The sequence below is a fragment of the Chiloscyllium punctatum genome, chromosome 28 (assembly GCF_047496795.1).
Source record: "Chiloscyllium punctatum isolate Juve2018m chromosome 28, sChiPun1.3, whole genome shotgun sequence".
Classification (NCBI taxonomy): Eukaryota; Metazoa; Chordata; class Chondrichthyes; order Orectolobiformes; family Hemiscylliidae; genus Chiloscyllium; species Chiloscyllium punctatum.
Genome location: NC_092766.1, coordinates 6402364 through 6415931, shown reverse-complemented (window position 1 = coordinate 6415931; position 13568 = coordinate 6402364). Strand labels below are relative to the sequence as shown.

The 13568-nt window shown below is 51.3% G+C and overlaps 1 pseudogene; it reads right to left on the bottom strand.

The window, feature by feature from the left end:
* Positions 1 to 881: 881 nt before the first annotated feature.
* LOC140453880 (neuronal acetylcholine receptor subunit beta-2-like) overlaps positions 882 to 13568 on the bottom strand; it is a 42809-nt pseudogene continuing 30122 nt past the window's right edge.

Sequence of the window (13568 nt, the reverse complement as noted above, 5' to 3'; positions counted from 1 at the left end):
CAGGATTGGGATGGAATACTCCCCACTTGCCTGAATGGGGGCACCTCTAACAATCAAGAAGCTTGACACCATCTCGGACAAAGCAGCTGGCTTGTTTGGCGCTACATCCACTCCTTCCACCACCAACACTTAGAAGCAGCAGTGTGTACCATCTACAAGATATATTACAGAAATTCACCATAGATCCTCCGACAGCACTTTCCAAACCCGTGACCATTTCCATCTAGAAGGACAAGGACAGCAGATGCACGGGAACACCACCACTTCAATTTCCCTACAGTGTGGAAATAGGCCCTTCGGCCCAACAAGTCCACACCGACCCTCCGAAGAGTAACCCACCCAGTCACATTTCCCTCTGCCTAATGCACCTAACACTGGGCAATTTAGCATAGCCACTTCACCTGACCTGCACGTCCTTGGACTGCGGTGGAAATCGGAGCACCCAGAGGAAGCCCGTGCAGACGCAGGGAGAATGTGCAAACTCCACACGGGCAGTTGCCTGAGGCGGCAATTGGACCCGAGTCTCTGGCGCTGTAAGGCAGCAGTGCTAACCACTGAGCCACCGTGCCACCCTAATATATTGCCATTCCTTCACTTGTCGCCGAGACACAATCCTGGAATTCCCTCCCTGAGTCCATTGTGGGTCAACCCACAGCAGGTGAACTGCAGTGGTTCAAGAAGGTAGCTCACCCCCACCACCCCAAGGGGCAACTAGGGACAGGCAATAACATGCTGGCCAGCCAGTGACGCCCACATCCCACAAATGAATAATTTTTAAAAATGAGTCCAATCTATTCAATCTCTCCTCAAAGGGCAAGCCCTCCATACTCAGGATGAGCTGAGGGAACCTTCTCTGTTTCCAATGGCAGTATATTTTTTTGTTATATATATCCTTCTCGAGCAGCTATGGATGGGAAATAACTGCTGACCAGCCAACGACCCCCACATCCCTGGAATGCAAAGCAAAGGCACCAAAACTATTCACATTATCCCAGCTGTGAACTGACCAGTGCCTTTTACAATTTTAGCAAGGCCTCTTTGTTTTTACACTCTCTTCCCTGTGAAATAAAGGCCAACGTTCTATTTGCCTTCTTTCTGACCTGCTGAACTTGGATTTGTGATCCGTGTGACAGAAAATCTGTAGTTTTTTGGAGGAAAAACAAGTTTAAACCTCATTTCGGTTAGATTTTACAAACTGTTGTTTTATTTTATTTGATACCAAAGCACAGTGGGGTGTCAGTGAGTCATTGCTGTGTAGAGTCTGCCCCTCTGGTTAAAATATCAGTAACAGCAGCCAGCCTGCTGAATCAACTCAGTTGCACATAGCTCACCCCCATCAACCCACCCACAGGTGACTGATAGATGTGTTTCAGCTAGAACCAAGGTGGGGCTGGGGGGGGGGGCATGCCAGGAGCAGGGTAAATTACTTTGTGGGCTACCATCCCCGGGGGGTAATTCAAATTGTGTGGGATCCTCTCCAGGGTAAGTCAAAACATGTGGACCTACCTCCCTCCCTCCCAACAGGGTGAATTGCACAGTGCAAGATTCCCCCACCCAGGCAAGCCACACTTTCCAGTACCCCCATCTGCTGCAGGTTGGAATTTGCAATGCAAAAGGTCACAGTACTAGCTACTCTTGTCACCTGTTCGAACACCAGCCTTCCCTACCTACCTCTGCACGGCTTCCAGTTCCTCCCTGGTGCCCAGTGTGAGAGCCCATGCACCTCACTCCCATTCAAGGGGCAGTACTGAGGGCAAACAATGCATGGCAGAGTTGAGCCACCATCTGAATTTGAGGGGTAGAATAGGCTTGGCACTGAATGGCCTCCCCCTTCCAAATCGTCCACGAAACCTTCGTGGCTTAACTTTGTGAATTTTGAGAATGTTGGAGAACTTTTCTCAGAGGTAAAATATGCTGAGAGTATGAGGTTAAATATTGAGGGGAATGTTGGGGCACAAGGTTAACCCATTTAGGTTAAGTGTGGCTGGGAAATTCACCACTCGACCAAGCTGATTGACAAAAGCATCGCATTTACAAACGTCAGGCAAGAGTGAGGTAGGCAGATATGCCAAAGAATGTATCCCAACAAATTTACATCAAACAGTCCCTAGGATAGGGACAGCATGGGATTAGATACAGAGTAAAGGTCTCAAAACTGTCCCCCATCAAACACTCCCAGGACGGGCACAGCACGGGGTTAGATACAGAGTAAAGCTTCCTCTACACTGTCCCCCCCCATCACACACTCCCAGGGACAGCATGGGGTTAGATATAGAGTAAAGCTCTCTCTACACTGTCCCCCCATCAAACACTCCCAGGGACAGCACATGGTTAGATACAGAGTAAAGCTTTTTTTTTCAGAATGGACCCCAGGGTATCTGATACTCCTGTTTATTAATTTTTCCCCAGCACCCAGGTTGTGTGTGTGTGTGTGTGCAGGTGTGAGACACAAGGTGCATGAATCTTTATTCAAATTGCCACCACCAGGAAGAAAGGAAAACACCCGAGTGGCCAGTGACAAGCCCTGCCCTTCACATCAAAGGGCAATGCTGTGTGATCAAACAGTGAAGGGGAAGGTAGGGACTAAATCAAAATAGAGTTGGAGGGGGGAACTAATGCACTCCACTCCCTGCGGCACCCACCTCTCCCTGAACAACTCCAGGGTGTCGGTGGACACCGCGTGCTCCTTTTCCAGAGACACCCGGGCTCTAACGTAACCGCGGAAGAGGGGCAGGCAGTCGGCCCTAATGACCCCCTCCATGGCCCACTACCTGGACTGGTTTATGGCCGGTTTGGCCAGGCCCAGGAGCAGATAAAGCTCCTTCTAAACTGCCTCAAGTAATTTTTCAGAAGTGTGTGATTTTTCCCTTTACTGATACTGATGTAGAGCTTTTGTGAGTGAGCTCTGTCTTGAGAAGGAAGCTGTGGAGATGGAAGTGTTCCTCCAGTCCCCTTTGGTTACCCCCCCTTCAGCCTCCCCCCTGTGCTTCACTGGATGAACCCAGGGCTCTGAGGTTGGGTGGGATTCAATATGCCCTATCCTACTCGCTCACTTTAATCAGGTTTGATGAGGACAGTGTAGAGAAAGCTTTACTCTGTATCTGAGTGAGATGAGGTCTGCCATCTGTATTTGGCTCCCCAATCCATCCTGCTCATGAATGGGAGCCTGGCTGATATTTTAATCTCTTCTATCTCTCTCCTCCCCCGCCCGCCTTGTAACCTGATCGTTGCAGCCAGTGGTGTGTGAGCCTGAACCCTCTGTCCCATTTGGCAGCAGGAGTGAGGGGTGGTGCATTGAGCAGGGAGGGAGAATTGGCCTTGCCGAATTCCACTGCTGTTCAGGAGCACCAAACGGGATTAATTTCTTGAGCTGGAAGTCCTGGCAGAGTGACTGCAAGAACATTGCTGTGGTCCCAAGCACACAGACCGCCACAAACAGCCAGAGGAAGAGCCGGTCAGTCACTGTAGCAACGTACGTCCAGTCCTCCACCACCTAGAAACACAGAAACCATAGAGTTTACAAAGGCCCCTCCTCCATTTCAAAGCGTTCCCACCATACTTTACTGAAACCAAGGGGCGCTGGCAGGCAACGGAAGGCAGGCACAGAATGATCCCACAGACTGTAACAGGATAATGACTGCCCACATCTTCTGATGTTGGTTGAGGGATGCACGTGAACAGGAGGAGAAATCTCGCCTGCTGTTCGATGCAGCGGCTTAGGAAGGCGGATGGGACTTGGTTTTTAATGTCTCATCTGAGACAGTGTGTGTAGCATTCCTTCAGAACTACACCAAGGTTGGAGTTGGAATGGGTTTGTGCTCAGTTTTCTAGAACTAGTTCCAGATTCAAGACTTTTCTAACTTCACCCAGGCAGGGTGAGTGATGCTATACAATGGTTAAAGATGGCTTTAAGGAGGCTTCAGCTGATCACTTGCCCACAGTGGGTTCTTCACAAGTATTGAAGTGATGCAGTTTCACTGTTTCCATTCCTCCGATCCCCAATTACTGTCCCTCTGAGCTTTGGTTCCTAGCCCTTCCCTTCCCTGTCTATTATCTACAACCTGCTGCCTTGTGAAAATCAGGAGGGGGTCTCTGGGCTTGCTGGGTCATTGCCATATCCCCTGGGTTATACAGATAATAGCGTGGTGAGGCAGTGAAAAGGATCAGCTCATCTGTCAGTCTGTTCTACACACCAACCCTGGAGCACCAAGCCTACACGCTCGGAATTACACAGCAGAGAAACAGACCCCTCGGTCCAACTCATCCGCACCAACCAGATATCCTAAATTAATCAAGTCCCGTTTGCCAGCATTTGGCCCAAATCCCTCTAAACCTTTCTTATTCATACATCCATCCAGATGCCTTTTAAATGTTGTAATTGTACCAGCCTCCACCACTTCCTCTGGCAGCTCATTCCATACACGTACCACCCTCTGTGTGAAAACATTGCCCCTCAGGTCCTTTTAAATGTTTCCCCTCTCACCTTAAACCTACACTCTCCACTTTTAGATTCCACCCATCCTGGGGAAAAAGACCTTGGCTATTTACCCTACCCATAATTTTATAAACCTCTATAGGGTCACCCCTCAGCCTCCGTCGCTCCAAGGAAAACAGCCCCAGTATGTTCAGCCTCTCCCTGTAGCTCAAACCCACCAATCCCAGCAACGTCCTTATAAATCTTTCCTCAACCCTTTCAATTGTAACAACATCTCTCCTACAGCAGGGAGACCAGAATTGAATGGAGTATTCCAAAAGTGGCCTCACCAATATCCTGTACAGCCGTAACGTGACATCCTAGATGTTCTTCCCCACCCCCATTCTCCTCACCTTCCCCCCCACTCCATGACACCATGTAATCTCCCAGGAGAGGGTTGAAACAATCCAGGGACAATAAAAAGAAAGCAATGTGATTCCATGGAGCAGGAGCCCATGCAAATAGAAGGTCCACCTTATATATACTGAACTGTCAAATAGACACTCACTGCACTGGACAGGAGCCTACCCTAGACACTCGCTACACTCTGGGCAATGCTGAACCACTCGATGTATACACTACTACTACCCTCACACTGTTGGTCACCTTGGTGTATGAAGTGAGCTCTTTGTCCAGGGTCCCCCATCAATCCTGACATGGCACCTTTCAGCCAGGCTCTCTGAGGATTTCCACTCTCTCCCTTCCCATGCATTCGCTCCCCCTCCACTCTTCCATTTCCCAATCCCAGGAGGATTGTGACCACACATGTGTTCAACTCCGAGCAGCTGACTCTGTGGAGAATTGAGCCTGGGACACAGCTAAATCTCTGGAAGTATCAACCGGTTTTTTACATAATTCTGCGCACAGGAATACAGCCCAGTGCACTCAATCGGGAATTGACAGTAAATTTGAAGAGATTGGCCTCAGGGTCTTGGAAACCTGGCCAAGGTTTTAACGTTAAGGAGGGAGGGCTGATTACGGTACAACATCCATTGATTGTGTTTGTAAGGCGCTAGTGTGGGCACAATTGGCCTTAATTTGGAAGGGTTTGACGAGGAAATTCCAGATTCAGGGCCAAACAGGCTTGGCCGGATCAGGTGAAAGACATGGCAGGATTTGAAGAAGCTAGGGGTTTGAAGGAATGTTGTCTGAAGAGACCGCGTGCCCGGTAAATACAATGAGAATGGACTCACGCTTTGAGCATCATTGTTGCTCCTCATGTGATGGGTGATGAATTCCACTCCATCCATCACCTCTGCAAACCGTGGGCTGCCAGACTCATCACCCACCACCTCCTTCTGGCAATCTCGCTTCCCGTTCACAGCCTCTGGCAGCTCCAAGCACCCACCCATGGGTGCCCCCTGGTTGACGAGGCAGGTGCCACTCCTGGATGGATGCCACCCCCCACCTCCTCTTCCCCCTTGGCACCCTGCTCCTGCAGCCGCTGCCTGGCGCAGTGTTCCCTGGGCGGTTTCACGAACAGCAGGCCAGGCAGCTTGTCCAGGAAGACCAAACGCACCCAGGCGGGCATGGTGTTGGTGGTGCACGTTGAGCACGCACACGCTGCTGATGATAGAGAAGGTGACCAGCACCGTGGTGAACGTCAGGCACTTGCCCACAAGCGGCACGTCCAGCGAGGTGGGCGGCACAATCTTGAAGATGAGGAGCAGGAAGACGGTGAGGGCCAGCAGCACGGAGATGCGCAGAGTTATCTTCTCCCCACCGTCTGAGGGTAAGCAGAAGACCAGGATGGCCAAGGGGGTGATCAGCATGCAGGGATAATCAGGTTGATGGTGTAGAAGAGAGGCTTCCTCCAGATGATGAAGTCATACGTGGTGTCCACGTCGTTGTGGTCGTGCGGGTTCTCATTACGCCAGCCCGGCAGGGCCACTATGTCCCACTCGCCACTCAGGGGGGTGAAGTCATCCAGGCTGGCCACGTCCGAGCGCAGCACCAGGTCCGTCTCAGTCCGATCGTAGGTCCAGGAGCGGAACTTGAGGGTGCAGTTCTGCTGGTCGAAGGGGAAATGCCTGACTTCGATCCTGCAGGCGCTTCTTGTGGATGGCGGGGGGCAACCAGAAGATGCTGCCGTCATGTGAGACCACCGCGTTGGAGTAAAAGGACACTTCGTAGGTGCCATCAGCGCTGTGAGGGGTAAGAGACAAGATATGTCATCTGCGACAGCAAAGACCTGAGGCTAGAACAACGAGGGGGCTGGAGCTCATAGAAACCTGTAATATTCTAACAAGAACTAGACAGGGATCAGGGATGTTCCTGATGACCAGGGAGACCAGCACTGGGGGGTGGGAGGTCACACTCCACAGGAGGACGGAGAGGAGGATAAATATCTTCAGCCAGAGAGCCTGTGGAATTCTCTGCCTTAGAAATCAATTAGAGCCGAATGTCCTCAAGCAGGAGTAAGATATAGACCTAAAGGGACCAAAAGGTCTGCCCAATCTAGTTATAAATTGGTCCAAGTAGTGGGCTGTGGAGGGGGTCATCTCTGATCATTGTCTTCCACAATTACATCATTGGAGAGAGAGCCCATTGATGCCTTTGGGGAGAGAGGTGGGCATCTGCAGGGGATACAGTGCTTTATTTCCCCTCCCCCCTACTCCCTCCCTCATTTTTGATATTCTGCGTTGTCCATAATGGGTTTTGTTGGTAAATATCAAACACACGTGTTGTTACTGGTGGTGGACAGTCATTTGAAAAAAAAAGCAAACAGGAACAGTCTCAGTGATTTTGGTAATGGGAAGGTCGCACAGTTGTGGATGGTAATATTTCAAGATTGGAAATAAAAGGTGGCATGGTGACTCAGTGGTTAGCAGTGCTGCCTCACAGCAATGGGGATCTGGGTTCAATTCCAGCCTCATGCAACTATCTGTCTGCATGGAGTTTGCACATTGTCCACGTGTTTGTGTAGGATCACTTCAGGTGCTTCGGTTTCCTCCCAAATTCCAAAGAAGTGCAGGTTAGGGTGGATTAGCCATGGGGAATTGTCCCATAGTGTCCAGGGATGTGCAGGTTAGGGTGGATTAGCCGTGGGGAATTGTCCCATAGTGTCCAGGGATGTGCAGGTTAGGGTGGATTGGCCGTGGGAAATTGTCCCATAGTGCCCAGGGATGTGCAGGTTAGGGTGGATTGGCCGTGGGAAATTGTCCCATAGTGCCCAGGGATGTGCAGGTTAGGGTGGATTGGCCATGGGAAATTGTCTCATAGTGCCCAGGGATGTGCAGGTTAGGGTGGATTGGCCATGGGAAATTGTCCCATAGTCCCCAGGGATGTGCAGGTCAGGGTGGATTAGCCATGGGGAATTGTCCCATAGTGCCCAGGGATGTGCAGGTTAGGGTGGATTGGCCATGGGGAATTGTTCCATAGTGTCCAGGGATGTTCAGGTTAGGGAGGATTGGCCATGGGAAATTGTCCCATAGTGTCCAGGGATGTGCAGGTTAGGGTGGATTGGCCATGGGAAATTGTCCCATAGTGCCCAGGGATGTGCAGGTTAGGGTGGGTTGGCCGTGGGAAATTGTCCCATAGTGTCCAGGGATGTGCAGGTTAGGGTGGATTGGCCATGGGAAATTGTCCCATAGTGCCCAGGGATGTGCAGGTTAGGGTGGATTGGCCATGGGGAATTGTCCCATAGTGCCCAGGGATGTGCAGGTTAGGGTGGATTGGCCGTGGGAAATTGTCCCATAGTGCCCAGGGATGTGCAGGTTAGGGTGGGATGTAGGAAATTGTCCTGCGATGTCCAGATATGTGTGGATTAGCCATGGGTAATACAGGATTACAGGGATAGGGTAGGGGGGGTTGGCTGAATCTGGGTGAGATGCTCTTTTGGGGGAGGGGGGGGTTGTCATTGTGGACGTGTTGGGCCGAATGGCCTGTTTCTACACTGTAGGGATTCTATGGATGTGGATTCTTTGAAAGCCACAACAGGGGACTGAGTTGGAATGTCTGCTGTGAGAGTATTGAACACTGGAGCAGGCTCAAATGGTTTACTTCAGCTCTTTCGTTCTGTGCTCCTACACAGTCTCGCAACCTCCCAATGTCCTGAGGTATTTTACAGACATCATTTCGTATTTTTACACACGTTTGGCCCCAGGAAATGCTGACAGACAAATACTGCACAGCAAGACTCTGGGCACTGAGAGTCTGTTGGCACCTGGCCCCTGCCATGCCTCAGTGAAGACCCATCTCCAGAATGAGATGCGCCTGTCATTACAGAAGCAGGCCACTTTTGGAATATTGCCTTCAATTCTGGTCTCCCTCCTACAGGAAGGATGTTGCGAAACTTGAAAGGGTTCAGAAAAAAATGTACAATGACAGGGTTGGAGGATTTGAGCTACAAGGGAGAGGCTGAACAGGCTGGGGCTGTTTTCCCTGGAGCGTTGGAGGCTGAGGGGTGACCTTATAGAGGTTTACAAAATTATGAGGGGCATGGATAGGATAAATAGGCAAAGTCTTTTCCCTGGGGTGGGGGAGTCCAGAACAAGAGGGCATAGGTTTAGGGTGAGAGGGCTAAGATATAAAAGAGACCTGAGGGGCAACTTTTTCACGCAGAGGGTGGTACGTGTATGGAATGAGCTGCCAGAGGTGGAAGTGGGTATGATTACAACATTTAAAAGGCATCCGGATGGGTATATGAGTAGGAAGGGTATGAGGGATATGGGCCAAGTGCTGGCAAATGGAACTAAACCAGTTCAGGATATCTGGTTAGAATATATGAGTTGGACGGGAGGATCTGTTTCCGTGCTGTACAACTCTATGATTGTATGAGTACCAAATCTCACTATTTTACAGAAGAGGATGAAAATACAGAAGTAAAACAGAACATCATGTCGTGGACATCTGAAACCAACCAAAACAGAAATTGCTGGAGAAACTCAGCATCTGTGGAGAGAGAAACAGCAGGAACTGTTCGAGATCAGTGTCCCTTGTCCAGAACCGATTCTGAAGGGGCAGATAACTGTTTAAGTTTTAAAGGCGTCAAGGGTTACGGAGGATACGGCAAATGCGGTAGAGAATCGACCGTGATCCCATTGAATGACAGAACAGGCTCAAAGGGCCGAATGGTCTGTACCTCTTTCTGTTTTCCATGTTCCATGAGGAGATGGCCCACAAGATGCTCCACCAAGCCTCAACGAGTGACTTGGGGGTCAGTAGTGGAGGGTGGGGGTGAATTGGTCGGGGAGAGGGTAGCCAATATTCCTCAGTCTTCCCGTCAACTCTTCACTTCCAATGTCATCGTTTCGGCAATTGTCTCTGCCCCATGTACAAGGCAAGATAAGGTCTGCTACCTACTTATTGTACAGGACCACGTCCGGGAGCCAGATGCGAGTAGACGGCAGCCGCACTTTCACAATCCCATCGTATTCAGCTGGGTTCCAGGCCAGTCGGTAATCAGTCCATTCCTGCAGGAGGACGACCAACAGGTTAGGACTTGGGTCAGGCAGAATGGTTTGAATGGTACAAAGCATCAGGCAGACTGTTGGCAAAGATCACTTCACACACTCCCAGGACAGGGACAGCACAGGGTTAGATATAGAGTAAAGCTTCCTCTACACCGTCCCCCCATCAAACACTCCCAGGACAGGGACAGCACAGGGTTAGATATAGAGTAAAGCTTCCTCTACACTGTCCCCCCATCACACACTCCCAGGGACAGGGACAGCACAGGGTTAGATACAGAGTAAAGCTCCCTCTACACTGACCCCCCATCAAACACTCCCAGGGACAGGGACAGCACGGGGTTAGATATAGAGTAAAGCTTCCTCTACACCGTCCCCCCATCAAACACTCCCAGGACAGGGACAGCACAGGGTTAGATATAGAGTAAAGATCCCTCTACACTGTCCCCCCATTCAAGCACTCCCAGGACAGGGACAGCATGGGGTTAGATACAGAGTAAAGCTCCCTCTACACTGTCCCCCCATCAAACACTCCCAGGACAGGGACAGCACTGGGTTAGATACAGAGTAAAGCTCCCTCTACACTGTCCCCCCATCAAACACTCCCAGGACAGGGACAGCACGGGGTTAGATACAGAGTAAAGCTCCCTCTACACTGTCCCCCCATCAAACACTCCCAGGACAGGGACAGCACTGTGTTAGATACAGAGTAAAGCTCCCTCTACACTGTCCCCCCATCAAACACTCCCAGGACAGGGACAGCACTGGGTTAGATACAGAGTAAAGCTCCCTCTACACTGTCCCCCCATCAAACACTCCCAGGACAGAGACAGCACGGGGTTAGATACAGAGTAAAGCTCCCTCAACACCGTCCCCCCATCACACACTCCCAGGACAGGGACAGCTCTGTGTTAGATACAGAGTAAAGCTCCCTCTACACTGTCCCCCCATCAAACACTCCCAGGACAGGGACAGCACTGGGTTAGATACAGAGTAAAGCTCCCTCTACACTGTCCCCCCATCAAACACTCCCAGGACACGGACAGCACGGGGTTAGATACAGAGTAAAGCTCCCTCTACACTGTCCCCATCAAACACTCCCAGGGACAGGGACAGCACTGGGTTAGATACAGAGTAAAGCTCCCTCTACACTGTCCCCCCATCAAACACTCCCAGGGACAGGGACAGCATGGAGTTAAATACCGAGTAAAGCTTCCTCCACACTGTCCCCCATCAAACACTCCCAGGACAGGGACAACACAGGGTTAGAGACAGAGTAAAGCTCCCTCAACAGCGTCCCCCCATCAAACACTCCCAGGACAGGGACAGCACGGGGTTAGATACAGAGTAAAGCTCCCTCTACACTGTCTCCCATCAAATACTCCCAGGGACAGGGACAGCACGGGGTTAGATACAGATTAAAGCTGCCTCTACACTGTCCCCCATCAAACACTCCCAGGGACAGGGACAGCACGGGGTTAGATACAGAGTAAAGCTGCCTCTACACTGTCCCCCCCATCAAACACTCCCAGGGACAGTGACAGCACAGGGTTAGGTACAGAGTAAAGCTCTCTCTACAACGTCCCCCCATCAAACACTCCCAGGACAGGGACAGCACGGGGTTAGATACAGAGTAAAGCTGCCTCTACACTGTCGCCCCATCAAACACTCCCAGGGACAGGAACAGCACGGGGATAGACAAACTGACTTCCTCTCTCACACTGACTCACTCTCTCACACGGACTCTCTCTCACACTGACTCCCTCTCACACAGACTCCCTCTCTCTCACTGACTCCCTCTCTCACTCTCTCACACGGACTCTCTCTCACACTGACTCCCTCTCACACAGACTCCCTCATACACACTCTCTCTCACACTGACTCCCGCTCTCACACTGACTCCCTCTCTCACACACACTCTCACACTGACTCCCTCTCTCACACTGACTCCCTCTCTCACACTGACTCCCTCTCTCACACTCTCTCTCACACTGACCCCCTCTCACACACTGACTCCCCCTCTCACACACACTCTCACACTGACTCCCTCTCACACACACACTCTCACACTGGCTCCCTCCCTCACACTGACTCCCTCCCTCACACTGACTCCCTCTCTCACACTGACTCCCTCCCTCACACTAACTCCCTCTCTCACACTGACTCCCTCTCTCACACTGACTCACTCTCTCACACACACTCACACTGACTCTCTCACACGCTGACTCCCTCTCACACACACTCTCTCACACTGACTCCCTCTCTCACACTGACTCCCTCTCTCACATACTGACTCCCTCTCTCACACTGACTTCCTCTCTCACACTGACTCCCTCTCTCACACTGACTCACTCTCTCACACTGACTCTCTCACACACTGACTCCCTTTCTCACACTGACTCCCTCTCTCACAGACCCCATCTCACACACTGACTCCCTCTCTCTCACACTGACTCCCTCTCTCACACTGACTCACTCTCACACACTGACTCCCTCTCTCACACTGACTCCCTCTCTCACACTGACTCACTCTCTCACACACACTCACACTAACTCTCTCACACACTGACTCCCTTTCACACATACTCTCTCACACTGATTTCCTCTCTCACACTGACTCCCTCTCTCTCACAGACCCCATCTCACACACTGACTCCCTCTCTCTCACACTGACTCCATCTCTCACTCTGACTCACTCTCTCACACACACTCACACTAACTCTCTCACACACTGACTCCCTCTCACACACACACTCTCACACTGACTCCCTCTCTCACACTGACTTCCTCTCTCACACCCTCTCTCACACAGACCCCATCTCACACACTGACTCCCTCTCACACACTGACTCCCTCTCTCACACACACTCTCACACTGACTCCCTCTCTCACACTGACTCCCTCTCTCACACTGACTCACTCTCACACACTGACTCCCTCTCTCACACACACTCTCACACTGACTCCCTCTCTCACACTGACTCCCTCTCTCACACTGACTCACTCTCTCACACTGACTCCCTCTCTCACACTGACTCCCTCTCTCACACTGACTCACTCTCACACACTGACTCCCTCTCTCACACTGACTCCCTCTCTCACGCTGACTCCCTCTCTCACACTCTCTCTCACACTGACCTCCTCTCAAACACTGACTCCCTCTCTCACACACACTCTCACACTGACTCCCTCTCTCACACACACTCTCACACTGACTCCCTCTCACACACACACTCTCACACTGACTCCCTCCCTCACACTGACTCCCTCCCTCACACTGACTCCCTCTCTCACACTGACTCCCTCTCTCACACTGACTCCCTCTCACACACTGACTCCCTCTCTCACACACACTCTCACACTGACTCCCTCCCTCACACTGACTCCCTCTCTCACACTGACTCCCTCTCTCACATACTGACTCCCTCCCTCACACTGACTCCCTCTCTCACACTGACCCCCTCTCACACACTGACTCTCTCTCACACACACACTCTCACACTGACTCCCTCTCACACACACACTCTCACACTGACTCCCTCTCTCACGCTGACTCCCTCTCTCACACTGACTCACTCTCTCACACTGACACCCTCTCTCACACACTGACGCCCTCTCACACACACTCTCACACTGACTCCCTCTCACACACACTCTCACACTGACTCCCTCTCACACACACA